Below are 14208 nucleotides of genomic sequence, written 5' to 3' on the forward strand. Positions count from 1 at the left end.
GGAGACCCCTGGCCTTCCTGCCTGTTACCCTCTCAATGGTAATATGCAATAGACTGTTTGGTATATTGTCAAAGATTTGTTTAATTGATATCTATATGCAATTGATGTCATAAAGGTCATTGTTTATGTGTTGATGGGGGCCATCAACCTCCTTCCCTGCTCTGTGTACTTCTAGAGGGTTCCTGACTCATGGTTGTGTGTCTTTGACTTGGTTACTTCCCATGACAGGGACCTTGTTATCACAGAAAGCATTTTTACATCCCATTTTGGACTCTAGTTAACTGCAAAGTCCCCAGCCAGGAAATTAAATGGGTACTAGGTGGATGAAAAAGTATAGAGATTTTTCTGCAGAGTAGAAAGGGCATAGGGATCTTGGAAGCCACAAAGATAGACTTCATTTATCATTTTTCCCAGGGCTCAAGGGTTCTTTATCCTCAAGTCTTCTGAGTCCCTCTCTCTGTGTCCTTGCTCAGCAGCTAGATGACAGCTTGTCAGAGAAGCTGTGCAAAGAATTCACGTATGCTGAGTGAGTAGTGAGCTGGTGCCTGGCAGGGTCACCTCTGAGATTCTTCTGACTTCTGGGTTACTTCAGCTGGAGTTTTCTCTTTCCACTTCTCTTCAGAAGCTTTGTTACAGCCAGATCCAAACAAGTATAAAAGGCTAATCCCTGAAACTACACCATCCAACACATTTTGTTTTTTGTTTTCTTGCTAGAATTTATGAAAGGTTTATTTATGAAGCGTCTTTGCAATGTATGATTCAATTGCATCTGGCCTGATTCTACATTTTTCTTCTCAGATTTCTGAATCTTTGCTTCCACTCTTAAATTCTACTGTATGCAGTTGATCTGGAATCTCAGAGCAACAAGACTGTTCTCAGCAGCGAAGTCCCTAGAAATCCATGCCTCCATGCTTCCATTTTTCTCAGGCATCGCTAGTGGTAAAGAACCTGCCTGCCAATACAGAAGATTTAAGAGATGTGATTCCATTCCTGGGTCAGGAAGATTCCCTACAGGAGGGCATGGCAACCCACTCCAGTATTCTTGCCTGGAGAGTCCCATGGACAGAGGAGCCTGGGGGGCAGTGGTCCATAGTGTCACAAAGAGTCAGACAACTGAAGGGACTTTGCATGGATGCGTGAATATTTCTATTTGGGCCTTGGACACGTAGTCAGGAAATACGGGTCTACTGTATAGGTGCTGTGTTTGCTACCTGAGAAGTTTCTTATGAAAGTTGCATTAATTTTAATAAAGCATTTTAATTTACTTTGGAGAAAATAACAAAAAAAATCTAATTGAAAATCAGGAATAAAATTACCGTGTGAATAACATTCCTTTATCACAGAGATTTCAGGCTTTGAATAACCTTGTTAATTCAATTCAGCAATGTGCCTGGGCCAGCTGAGCTGACACCTAATCCAAGGAGACAATGGGGTAAATTGGATTGCCAGGAGCTAAACTCACTTCCTGCTGTGCTGGCCTCCTCCCTCAGAGCACAGCAGATGATGCAAGACCCTTGGCTTTAACCACAAATAGACCACCTACTCAGCTAACAGAAAAATATATTTTAAAGGTTTGTGGGTATGAGCCTTCAGAATAAAATACTATTATAGATTACTTTTCATGCAAATATTTAAAATGAAATGTAGGAGACAAAAATATTGATTGCTAAGACTGAAACACAGTTGTGTCTCTGACACACCTAATGGTCAAACTTAATTCAGTTGTCTAGCTGGACTAGTCACTAGGCCCAATTTGCAAGTCTCCAGTGAAGGATTTTCAAATCTATCAGCAATCCTGGTAGAAAGTCCAGAATTGTGACCTTTAAAAGGTGTTATGCAGCAATTATATTAAAGAAGACTAAGCTACCCTCTATGGTCTTGTTACTCAAATGTTTTGGTCAATACACATTCTTAACATTCATCTAATTAATGCACAATAAAATTACTTGGTATGATAAAAAATGTGGTACTGTGTTCTGATACTTGGAGTGCATGACCTCTGTATAGTTAGAAAGTTAGTCTCCCCATTATTATTTTTTCTGCTTAATTTAACTACTTTGGCTGTTTGCACCTCTCATTAGCCATACATACATTGTAGTCCTCAAAATCAAGTAATTGATTCTGTAAGAAATTCTCTTAACATGGTCTTGCATTAACAGTACTAATTATTTTTGCTTTACATTCTTCACCTCAAGCCACATTCTGACCTCCTATCTTTCCTTTCTTTCTCTAGAGACTTAGCCCTGTACAAGAAAACAGATTGGCTTTTTGAGGGGAAAAACAACTTAGAAGACCGTCCAGATGATTGTTTTTAAATTTTTTTTTCACTTTAAAATCCTATTGTAAAACATAGGAAATCCAGTTCAGTTCAGTTCAGTTGCTCAGTCGTGTCCAACTCTTTGCAACCCCATGGACTGCAGCACACCAGGATTCCCTGTCCATCACCAACTCCCAGAGCTTGCTCAAACTCATGTCTATTGAGTCGGTGATGCCTTCCAGCCATTTCATCCTCTGTCATCCCCTTCTCCTCTTGCCTTCAATCTTTCTCAGCATCAAGGTCTTTTCCAATGAGTCAGTTCTTGGCAAAAAACTGTCAGGTGGCCAAAGTATTAGAGTTTCAGCTTCAGCATCAGTCCTTCCAATGAATATTCAGGACTGATTTCCTTTAGGATTGACTGGTTTGATCTTGCAGTCCAAGGGACTCTCAAGAGTTTTCTCCAATAGCACAGTTCAAAAGCATCAGTTCTTTGGCACTCAGCTTTCTTTAAAGGAAATCCAGAAAGCCACACAAAACACATACATTGCTTAATTAGTCACCATAATAATGAGAAATGGAATATTTCCTGCCATACTGTAACAGGGAATAACAGAGAAGAGTCAATTTTGACTCTTCCTTGCTAGATATGGTTCTTTGGCTGATTTTGTTATTATAATCACACATGATGGCTGAGAATCCTGCCTCTCTGTCTATTAAACTAAAGTAGCTTTGTTCAGAACTCTGTTCACCTGCAGATGGCAGCAAGGAAGTTAACACATCCCCCTGCCCTAAGCTTGCCATTCCAGGACATATTTGTAAGATTAAATGGCCTTTTTACTTTGTTTCCTCATTCCCCTCCATCTCTGATCCATAAAAGAACCTGGCATTCAGACCCCGACAAGATGGTTATTTTGAGACAATAGTCTGCTGTCTTCTAGGTCATCCCACTTTCTGGATGGTCATCCCACTTTCACATCCCTTGCCTCAACATCTCGTCTGTCTCTCAAATTCATTGGCCTGTCATGTGGCAAGCTGGGCAAGCTGGGCAAGCATGGACTCAGTAACAATTTCAGTAAACAAAGATGTCACAGCCATCAGCAAATGCAGCTACCACGGTTGGTGAGCTGGTGAGCCTGAAGACAATCAGGAAGAAGAGCACCTGCCATCTGGTAGCCATCAGACAGCAGCCAATCCCTGCAGTGAGCCCCGAGGAACTCAGGATATGAAAACACAGAATTCTGGCCCCAGATAGCTGAGGTGCATGTCAAAGGAAGGATTTCAGTGGGCCCACACTCTTGCATCTTCCCAAACATAGAAAAGAGTTCACTTCCTTAACTTGAGTTATCTGGTTTTCTTTAATTAAAACTAATCTTTTGATGTTTTGAGTACCTACCCTTTGTTGCAAAACTTCTATATAATCTGAATCTTTCCCTCACTTCCTTGGAGTACTTCCTCAGAGCTATCTGAAACACTCCTTCCTGGGCTGCTGTCCTCATTTTGCCCTAAGCAAAACTTAACTCCCAATTCTCATGTTATCCAAAGATTTTTCAACAATGGGGACACACTTGTAGCTTATATCCAGATCAAAAGTAGCATCATTCATCCACACAGACTCTTCTCCATGTGTATTTTTTCCATTGCAGCAAACCCCCCAAAAGTAGTCCACTATTCTGACTTTTATGACAACTTCCTTCCAATTTTTTAAAGTTTAATGTCCAACTTTGGCTCCCTAAATAGAATTGCTTAGTCTCATCTATTTTTTTCCCTAATTTGACAGTTCCTTAAATATCTTTTAATTTACAACCTTCCTAATGAATCTGTCTGCCAATACAGAAGACACAAGAGACATGGGTTTGACCCTTGTGTTGGGAAGATCTCTTGGAGGATAAAATGGCAACCCACTCCAATTTTCTTGGAAAATTCATTGGACAGAAGAATTTTGACTGTTGGGCTATAGTCAATGGGGTTGCAAAAGAGTAGGATACAACTAAACAACTGAGCACACACCTGATGGAAATATAGCCAGCCCGCTGCCTCTGAGGATGTGGAACCAACCTGAGGCCCAACTGCAGGGGACTTGAGCATCCTTGGATTTGAGCACTGGAGGAAGATTTTGTGTGTACAGAGTCTGTTTTGAGGGTTATTAACTTGAAGATAGCACTGGGCAGGTTGTAGGCCTTATTTTCTACTATTGTTTTATTGTCTTGGGGCATGGTGCAAACAACATGTCTCAAAGGCCAAATAACATATTTGGGGGGTTATTAACTCACTGAACTCACTGGGCAGGGCATAGGTCTCATTGCCACCATTGTTTTATTGTTTGGGGCCATGTCTCCCGCTTCTGTTACATGGTTTTGTTGCTAAGCAAGTTAGCTTAATTTTATTGTTAAGCAACCAATCTGACTTTGATGCTAAGTGACTTATATTGCTTTATGAGTCAAGCAGGCCCACATTGTTGCAGAATTTTCCCATTACTTTCTTGAGTAATCATTAGTCTTACTGTGGTCTCCCAAATCCCCCTAAAGTTCCCTCTCTATCTACAATTCCCTAATGGGGTATCTAAGCTAACTATTTGACATTCTGTTCTGTCCCTATCACTTTCATCAGAAGGCATATGATATCTGGTTATCTTTATATATATATATATCTTTATATATATATATATATATATATCTTTATATATAGTCATTGATGCTCATTGCCTCAATCTGTTAATTCACGTTTGTTTTGTGATGGGAGTGATTTTGCATGTTGATGATTTCCTTTATATTTGTTAAAAAGAATATCTTTATAAGGAAGACTTCATGTCTACTATCTGGATGCTCAGTAGCTTTGTTCATATAGAAACAGCAGTAAATATTGTGTGTTCTTTTTAAACAGCTTTCAATATTTGCTTTACCTTTCCTCATTCTTTTCCAGTTTTTAAAATAATTAATTGATTTTCTATCATTTTCCAAAGGTGATCAGTAGTTTTTAAAATAATATGTAATTATATGAAAGAAGGGATATAAATATATTTGATAGGTTTTAACCCATGGTACTGCTATTGAAGCTCAAATTGCTTCATGTTTTTGGCTAATGGGAGCTTCTGCAACTTGTCCTTCATTTGACATCATTCTAGTAATTTTTATAGCCCCCATACTTTACGATGTGAGAAGTATTTTAAGCTTTTTCTAGTGCATTTCCTTGTCCCAAACTTGAAATCATCCATTTCTATAAGAAATATTTTATTTTAATGGATAATGTTATTTCCAATAACAAAGCAATAATCTGGTTTGAGGGATGCTGATGCTATTGGAGTCAGCCATTCTTTCAAAGACTCTCAGTGTTTTTAATAAAAGCATATGTGCTATGTGCATATAGACACACACACATACATTCTTTTTTAAAATTTATTTACATATGGTTTTTTTCACTGGGTCTTCATTGCTATGTGTGAGCTTTATCTAGTTGTGGCAAGTAGGGGCTAATATTTGCTCTGGTACACAGGCTTCTCACTGTGGTGGTGCCGGGAGCCGGCATATTGCATATTGAGTGCATATTGCATATTGCATATTGAGTGCAGCACTTTCCACAGCATCATCTTTCAGGATCTGGAATAGCTCAACTGGAATTCTATCACTGCCAGGAGCCAGCATGAGGAACTCCGCCCAAGACAAAGGTCATGAGGAAGGAGGCACGGCATACGCAAAGGCGGGATCGAGCCTCAGGAGTCCCCCTGGAAATTCTCGAGCATCTACCCCCAAAACCAGAGTCTGCCTACTTTCTGCTTAGTGCTTTCACCTACACCTCTGACTTTATGGGGGGCTGTCCCCCACTACCTCTCTCTGAAAAAAGAGTTAGCTTACAGCTCCAGTTAATAATTCCTGGGTGTGACAGTGTTTCAACCTACAAACTCCTTTGGAAGTCCTCTAGCCTGCCTGAATAGGTTTTTCCGGCCACATGTGATTGCTCAGAGCCTCCCAACTGTGAGAGGCATGAGATGTTCTAAACTGTCTAAATACAGATTCCTTTGAGCAGTTAAAAGATTGATTAGAAATTGTATTGGTGAAGGGTTTTTCACTTATTGGGCCAATGTTTGCTGCTAAGTCTCCATACTCCTTACCTACTGTGTCCTTGGCAGTGTATTGATTGATATAATGGGTGTATAGAAATGTAAGTAGTAGCCTCAATGTTTGTAACCTTGGACCCTTGAGTTAATTCTTTTCTTGATTGAGCCCACCTCACCTTTGCACTATAGGAATGCAGCTTTGTCCAATGCTTTTTTGGAGGCTGGTGCCTGACTTTGGAATAATCACCTTTAGAGAAAGATAACTTTCTTAAAATGTTAACAGGCCTCCTGGCCAGAAGATGATGTAATTCACCTGAACTTTTGCATATGATAAGTTTGAAAGCCTGGCTTTGATTAGGACCAGGAACTGCTGTCCTTGCATGACTCCACCCCTTTCCCCATTACCCTCTATGCACAACTTAAGGTATAAAAACTACTTTGAAAAATAAAGTGCGGGCCTTGTTCACTGAAACTTGGTCTCCCCATGTCGCTCTCTCTCCCAAATTCTGGCTGAGTCTCCATCTGGAGCGTGGAACCCGCCATGCTTGCTAATTATGCCTGGGCTTCTAAGATCCGACTGGGGAGGCCTCAGTGTCTCCTCTCCTTCGGGAGAACGGAAGGACGCCTGCAGCCTACGTAAGTGGTGCAAACTTCTTGTCTTGAAGTTTTATTGGTCTCCCGCGTAAACCAAGCTACTCAGCCTCTTTTCTCCACTGAATTTTCCTACTGAGCTATCCTCATCCTATTACTCTTTATATCTTTGATAAATATTTAAATAAATAGGTCGCCTATGCCGTCTCTCCTTCGAATACCCTGGATCAGCCGGGGCTGGACCCCGGCATGGTGGCTTCTCTTGTTGCAGAGCACAGGCTCTAGACGGGCGGGTTGCAGCACTCGGGCTCAGCAGTTGCAGTGTTTGGCTCTAGAGCACGTGGGTTTCAGGAGTTGCAGCACATAGGCTCAGTAGTTGTGGTGCACAGTCTCAGTTGCTCCGAAGTACGTGGAATCTTCCCAGGACAGGGATCCAACCCGTGTCCCCTGCATTGGCAGGCAGATTGTTATCCACTGCACCACCAGAGAAGTCCAGTCTTTATGAGTGCATACTGATACTTCCAATTGAAAATAAAACTACCGCACATTCTTCCCATGCCTTCTGCCTGCTAAGTTGTTTCAGTCGTCTGACTCTTTAAGACCCTGTTTACTATAGCCCACCAGGCTCCTCTGTCCCTGGGATTCTTCAGGCAAGAATACAGAAAGGGTTGCCATTTCCTTCTCCAGGGGATCTTCCTGACCCAGGAATCAAACCCAGGTCTCATTCATCTCCTTCATTGGCAGGCGAGTTCTTTGCCACTGGTACTAACTGGCAAGCTTATTTTCTTACCATATGATCTGGCAATTCCCTCTTTGGTATTTACCCAAAGATGTTGAGAACTTATATCCACACAAAAACCTGCAACTGGGTATTTATTGCAACTTAGTTCTTAATTCAGAGAAGCCAATGGCACCCCACTCCAGTACTCTTGCCTGGAAAATCCCATGGACAGAGGAGCCTGGTAGGCTACAGTCCATGGGGTCGCTAGAGTCGGACACGACTGAGCGACTTCACTTTCACTTTTCACTTTCATGCATTGGAGAAGGAAATGGCAACCCACTCCAGAGTTCTTGCCTGGAGAATCCCAGGGATGGTGGAGCCTGGTGGGCTGCCATCTATGGAGTCGCACAGAGTCAGACACGACTAAAGTGACTTAGCAGCAGTGGCAGCAGTTCATAATTGCCAAAACCTGGAGTCAATCAAGCTGTCCTTCAACCAGTGAATAGTACATAAGACTATGACATGGACTAAGAGATGCACTAAAAAGAAATGTGCTATCAAGTCATGAAAAGACATGGAGAAAACTTAAACATATATTACTAAGTAACCAAGCCAATCTGAAAAGGCTACATCCTGTGTGATTACAACTAAATGAGACACTCTAGAAAAGGAAAACTATGGAGACAGTAAAAAGATTAATAGTTGCTAGGGGCTGAAGTAAGAGGGATGAAAAGCTAGAGCACAGAGGACTTTTAGGGCAGGGAAATACTCTGTATGATACTATAGTGATATATGCATGTCATTATATATTTGTCAAAATCTATAGAACATACACCAAGAGTGAGCCGTACTATAAACTATGGACTCTGGGAGATAATGATGTGTCAGTGTGGATCCATCAATTGTAAAAAACATACCTTGATAGTGGGGGATGCTGATGATGGGAGAGGCTGGGCATGTTGGGGGGGCATCTCTGTACTTTCCGCTCATTTTTTCTGTGAACCTAAAACTGCTCTAAAAACAAAACCTTAATAAAAATATGAACAAATCATAAAGACGCTTGCTCCTTGAAAGGCTAGCTATGACAAACCTAGACAGCGTATTAAAAAGCAGAAACATCACTTTGTCCGCAAAGGTCCAAATAGTCAAAGCTGTGGTTTCTCCCGGAGAAGGCAATGGCAACCCATTCCGGTACTCTTGCCTGGAAACTACCATGGACGGAGGAGCCTGGTAGGCTATAGTCCGTGGGGTGGCTAAGAGTCAGACACGACTGAGCAACTTCACTTTCACTTTTTACTTTCATGCATTGGAGAAGGAAATGGCAGCCCACTCCAGCATTCTTGCCTGGAGAATCCCAGGGACAGCAGAGCCTGGTAGGCTGCAGTCTATGGGGTCGCACAGAGTCGGACATGACTGAAGCGACTTAGCAGCAGCAGCAGCATGGTTTCTCCAGTAGTCATGTATGGATGTGAGAGTTGGACCAGAAAGAAGGTTGGGCACCAAAGAATTAATGCTTTCAAGCTGTGGCGCTGGAGAAGACTCTTGAGAGTCTACAAGGATATCAAACAAGTCAATCCTAAAGGAAGTCAACCCTGAATATTCATTGGAAGGACTGATGATGAAGCTGAAGCTCCAATACTTTGGCCATTTGATGTGAAGAGTCAACTCATTGGAAAAGACTCTGATGCTGGGAAAGATTGAGAGCAGGAGGAGAAGGGGATGACAGAATGAAATGGTTGGATGGCATCACCAACTCAGTGGTCATGAGTTTGAGCAAACTCTGGGAGATAGTGAAGGACAGGGAAGCTTGGTGTGCTGCAGTCCATGTCACAAACAGTTGGACATGACTTACTGACTAAACAACAAATTATAAGCAAACTACAGGGAGAGGCCCTAACTTCTCCTATACTACATCTGTTTCTCCTTTTTCCCAAACTAAGAATCCTAGCTCTCAATGACAAAGAGAATGACAGACATAGAATGCCCATAATTGCATGTTTATTCATCCCACTTTTCACACAGAGTTCTCAGAATAGCAATACTAATACTATCATCACCAATATGATTACTGAATGTTGTAAACATCTTGTTTTCATGGCTGCCCCCACTTTTCTATGATACTAGATCTCCGTTGTCAGAACATGCAACCTAGTCATACCACCTTCTTGCTTTTCATTCACATTGAGACTTAATCATAGAAGTAACTATATGATCACCACAGTGCTTATATCAGCATCTTAGAGTCATTTTGGTTTTTTGAAGTCATTTCCTTAGAAAGTACCAAAAGAGGGCTCATGAGTGATGATACCAGTTTCTCTGTGCTTTTTTATATTTGAAAGTCAGTTTGTTTGACTATTAAACTTTGATTCACATTTTCTTTCATATTTTTGTACTGTAGTTATTTTTGAGTTATTTTCTCTTATAGATTACTATAAGACATTGAATATAGTTCCCTGTGCTATACAATAGATCCTTGTTGGTTATCTAGGCTCTCTTGCGGTGCAGGTGGACTCTTTACCTTCTGAGCCACCAGCAAAGCTCATTTTATATGTAGTTGTGCCTATATGTTAATTCCAACCTCTTAATATACCCGCCTCTTCCCCCTTGGTAACTATAGATTTTTCTATGTCTGTGAGTCTATTTCTGTTTTGTAAATATGTTCCTATTTTTTCTTTTTTTTTTTTTTAGATTCCACATACAAGACGTATCATAACACACTTATCTTTGTCTGGCTTACTTCTTTCATATTTTAAATGTTAGTCTATTTCTTTTCGTATAAACCATTCCTGCCAAATCTCCTGTTATCGATTCTACTTCCCCCCTTACAGTGATCTTGCTCTTTTGCCCAGATACCTGTTCATTTCCTTTAAGTTCACTAGTCTTACTAGGGTGTATCTTGGTCATTCTGGGTCAGTATTGTCAAATACATGGCGTCTTTTTCAATCTGTAGCTTCCATGTGTAGTGTGTGAAAGTAATTGTTTTGCAGACATATTTTTATGTGCATAATTAACTCTCAGCATTTTATTGTACAGTAGAATGGATTCTGGAATTCTGCAACCAAGTTTGGGGAAGACTGTAGAACAAGGCTCATCAAACCACAGCCTGTGGACTGAATGCATACAACTTCCTGTTTCCTCGTGGCCCACAATCTAAGAGCAGTTTTTATGTTTTAAATAATTAAATTTGAAATCGTTGCCTAAGTTCCTACATAATATCCTCCATTTTGCCTCACGATGCTCAAAGCCTAAAATATTTACTATCCGACTTTTAAGAAAAATTTCGTAGACCCCTTTTTCTAAAAGGACCATTGCAATAAATGAGCGGAAGTACCCAGCAGATAAGATGAGGCCCATCCAACCGTGAGCTGTCCCAGACACTGTAGGCCTGCGTGTCCTGGCTCCTTGTGCCTTAGACAAACTCTGCTAGAACTTCCTATAGAACCCGTAATCCTGTCTCTCTCTCTACCTCTCTGGATGCTCCTCTCCCTGAGGGGGCCCATGAGTTAGTTCACATTTAAAAGCTCCCTGGGAAATGTTACTCATTCAGATAATTTTTCATCTTTAGAGGGAATAATGACTTTAAGACAAAGGGAATGATATTTGATTTTTAATACCTAGATTCAGCCTCTGTGTGTGTGTGTGTGTGTGTGTGTGTGTGTGTAAGTCTGTGGTGTGGTTGTGTGTGGTCTCTTTGTGTGTGTGTAGATGGTGACTGCAGCCATGAAATTAAAAGACGCTTACTCCTTGGAAGGAAAGTCATGACCAACCTAGACCGCATATTCAGAAGCAGAGACATTACTTTGCCAACAAAGCTTCATCTAGTCAAGGCTATGGTTTTTCCTATGGTCACGTATGGATGTGAGAGTTGGACTGTGAAGAAGGCTGAGCACCAAAGAATTGATGCTTTTGAACTGTGGTGTTGGAGAAGACTCTTGAGAGTCCCTTGGACCGAAAGGAGATCCAACCAGTCCATTCTGAAGGAGATCAGCCCTGGGATTTCTTTGGAAGGAGTGATGCTAAAGCTGAAACTCCAGTACTTTGGCCACCTCATGCGAAGAGTTGACTCATTGGAAAAGACTCTGATTCTGGGAGGGATTGGGGGCAGGAGGAGAAGGGGATGCCAGAGGATGAGATGGCTGGATGGCATCGCTGATTTGATGGATGTGAGTCTGGGTGAGCTCTGGGAGTTGGTGATGGACAGGGAGGCCTGGCGTGCTGCGATTCATGGGGTCGCAAAGAGTCGGACACGACTGAGCGACTGATCTGATCTGATGTGGTGTGTATGTAGGGTGTGTGTGGTTTCTGAGTGTGTGTGTGTAGTATGTGCATGGTGTGTGTGTATGTCTGTTTCTGTGTGTGTGGTGTGTGTATGTGTATTTCTTTGTGGTGTATGTGGTATGTGGTGTATGTGTGTTTGGAGTGTGTGGTGTGTGTGTGGTATGTGTGTATATGTGTGATGTGTTTCTGTGTGTGTGCAAATAGTATGTGTATGGGTATGTGGTGTGTGTGTATGTATATGTTTCTGTGTGCTTGGTATCTGGGAGCTTCTGCGTATGTGTGTGTGGTATGCGTGTGTGTGTGTGTGTGTGTGTGTGTGTGTGTTTGGTGGTAATGGTGTGGCAGACCAGGCCTTTCCTTAGCCTCATCCTTTCCTTAGCACATCCTTAGATGTGCATGGTGGCTTTTCCCTGGATTCACCATGGGAATTGGTCTATGGACCTCGTGGGTGGTTCCAAAACGTGCCCAATATCCCCCTGGAAGAGCAAGCCTGGGTGGCAGGTGTTCTGGAAGAAGGTAGGGGCAAAGGCTCTTTCTCACCCCCACCTGTAACTCACCTCCATCTCCCAGACTCAACCAAGGGCCCTCAGGGCACCAGGATACAGACCTCAGGGTCTGCCATGATTTTTTTGAGTAAGCCCTGAGTAAATGGAAAGTTAGATCGTGTTATTGGATAGAAAGACATAATCTTATAAAAATACTGATTATTTCAAATGAGAATCTCAAGAGGATTTGGGGGGAATAGAATTAAATAATCATATGGGGGGGGAAGCCTGAAAACAATTAGAACGCTAATGAGAGAAATTTACATTTTAGAGTCATCAAATCAATATTGTTTTAACATACCAACGGATGAATTAATGTAATAGAATAGAGAATCTGAAAGTCAATTCTAATACTATATAGGGAAATTTAATTTATGGTAAAGGTCGACATTCATTTGAAAAAGTCAACTTACTTGAAAAGTGATGCTGGCACAAATGTACTGGTTGTCTGTCTGGAAAAAAATAACTCCTATGTCAGACTGCAGATAGATTAAGGAATTATGTTTTTGAAAACTCAAAGTAGTAAAAGTGGTTCTAAGGGTAAGGTGATTTTGTTAACAAAATGGAAAAGTCACAAAGTAATACATAACACATGTACATCTATATAAACACTCATATGGTAGGAAGATGTCATGCTGTGGTTGTTCAGCTGCTAGGTTGTGCCTGACTCTCTGTAACCCCATAGACTGTAGTCCACCAGTCTCATCTGTCCATGGGATTTCTCAGGCAAGAATATTGGAGTAGGCTGCCCTTTCCTTCTCCAGGGGAATCTTCCTGACCCAGGGATTGAACCCAAGTCCCTTGTGTCTACTGCATTACAGGCAGATTCTTTACCATTGAGCCAACCAGGAAGATGCCATAGACAAAACAAAAAGATAGATTCATAGTTTTGGAAAATGTGTTTGTGATAGGGATGATAAATAAAAGCTTTAATGTCAAAAATAACAAGAAGAAAGGGAGCAGCACAACAGAAAAATGGACTAAAGGTGAACAGGCAGACTGGAGACTCAGCCCCAGGAGGCATGGGTGGCGCAGACTGTGGGGGGAAATGTCACTTCCCACCTCAGGGACTCCTGTGCCTCCAACCCATGCTCCTCTTTACCCTCCTCATGTGGGTGCTGGGTTCCCCCTCCACACCCTGCCCCACCTAGAAGCTCCTACATTTCCTCAGAGTCCCCTCCCAGAGTCTGCCCTGCATCCCAGCCAAGTGTCCCCACCTTCACCTCACAGCTGTTGCATTTTCCTGCAAAACTGGTGGATTAAAAATCTGCTTCAGATTCCATATGTATAGTATTGACTGACATATATATATACATATACACCATCATGTGTAATTTAGACAGCTAGTGTGAAACTGCTGTATAACACAGGGAGCTTAGCTTGGTGCTCTGTGATGGCCTAGAGGGGTGGGATGGGAGGGGGAAGGAGGTTCAAGAAGAAAGGGATATATATATAAAATTTATATATATATAAAATTATAGGTGATTTGTGTTGTTGTCTGGCGGAAGCCAACACAAAAGCAATTATCCTCCAACTAAGAAACAAAGCTGCTTTAAAAACAGGAAGAACTGGCAGCCATGTGCCTACACCTCAATGGCTGCACATGCCTTCCTGAAACTTCTGAGTGCTCCCTCCCTGCCCATACCCCAGATCCCTGTCTGGGCTGTGGGCATTTGAGCTTGAAACCATAGAATCTGGCCTCTCACATGCTCTGGGCCCTCTGGAGTTTGTCTTGGTTTAGAGTCTGCTCTATTAGAGTGACCCT

The 14208-nt window shown here is 41.8% G+C and overlaps 1 long non-coding RNA gene across 1 annotated transcript; it reads left to right on the forward strand.

Annotated features, from left to right (window-relative positions):
• The first annotated feature begins 5747 nt into the window (after window positions 1-5747).
• On the forward strand, window positions 5748-10828 carry LOC147379058 (uncharacterized). The gene is made up of 2 exons (XR_015132025.1): window positions 5748-6944; window positions 10654-10828. It is a non-coding gene; the product is annotated as an uncharacterized LOC147379058 (long non-coding RNA).
• Window positions 10829-14208: the final 3380 nt, after the last annotated feature.

Source organism: Bos grunniens, chromosome 1 (genome assembly GCF_055505025.1).
Source record: "Bos grunniens cultivar Pamir isolate PY7600 chromosome 1, Bosgru_T2T1.0, whole genome shotgun sequence".
NCBI classification, from domain to species: domain Eukaryota; kingdom Metazoa; phylum Chordata; class Mammalia; order Artiodactyla; family Bovidae; genus Bos; species Bos grunniens.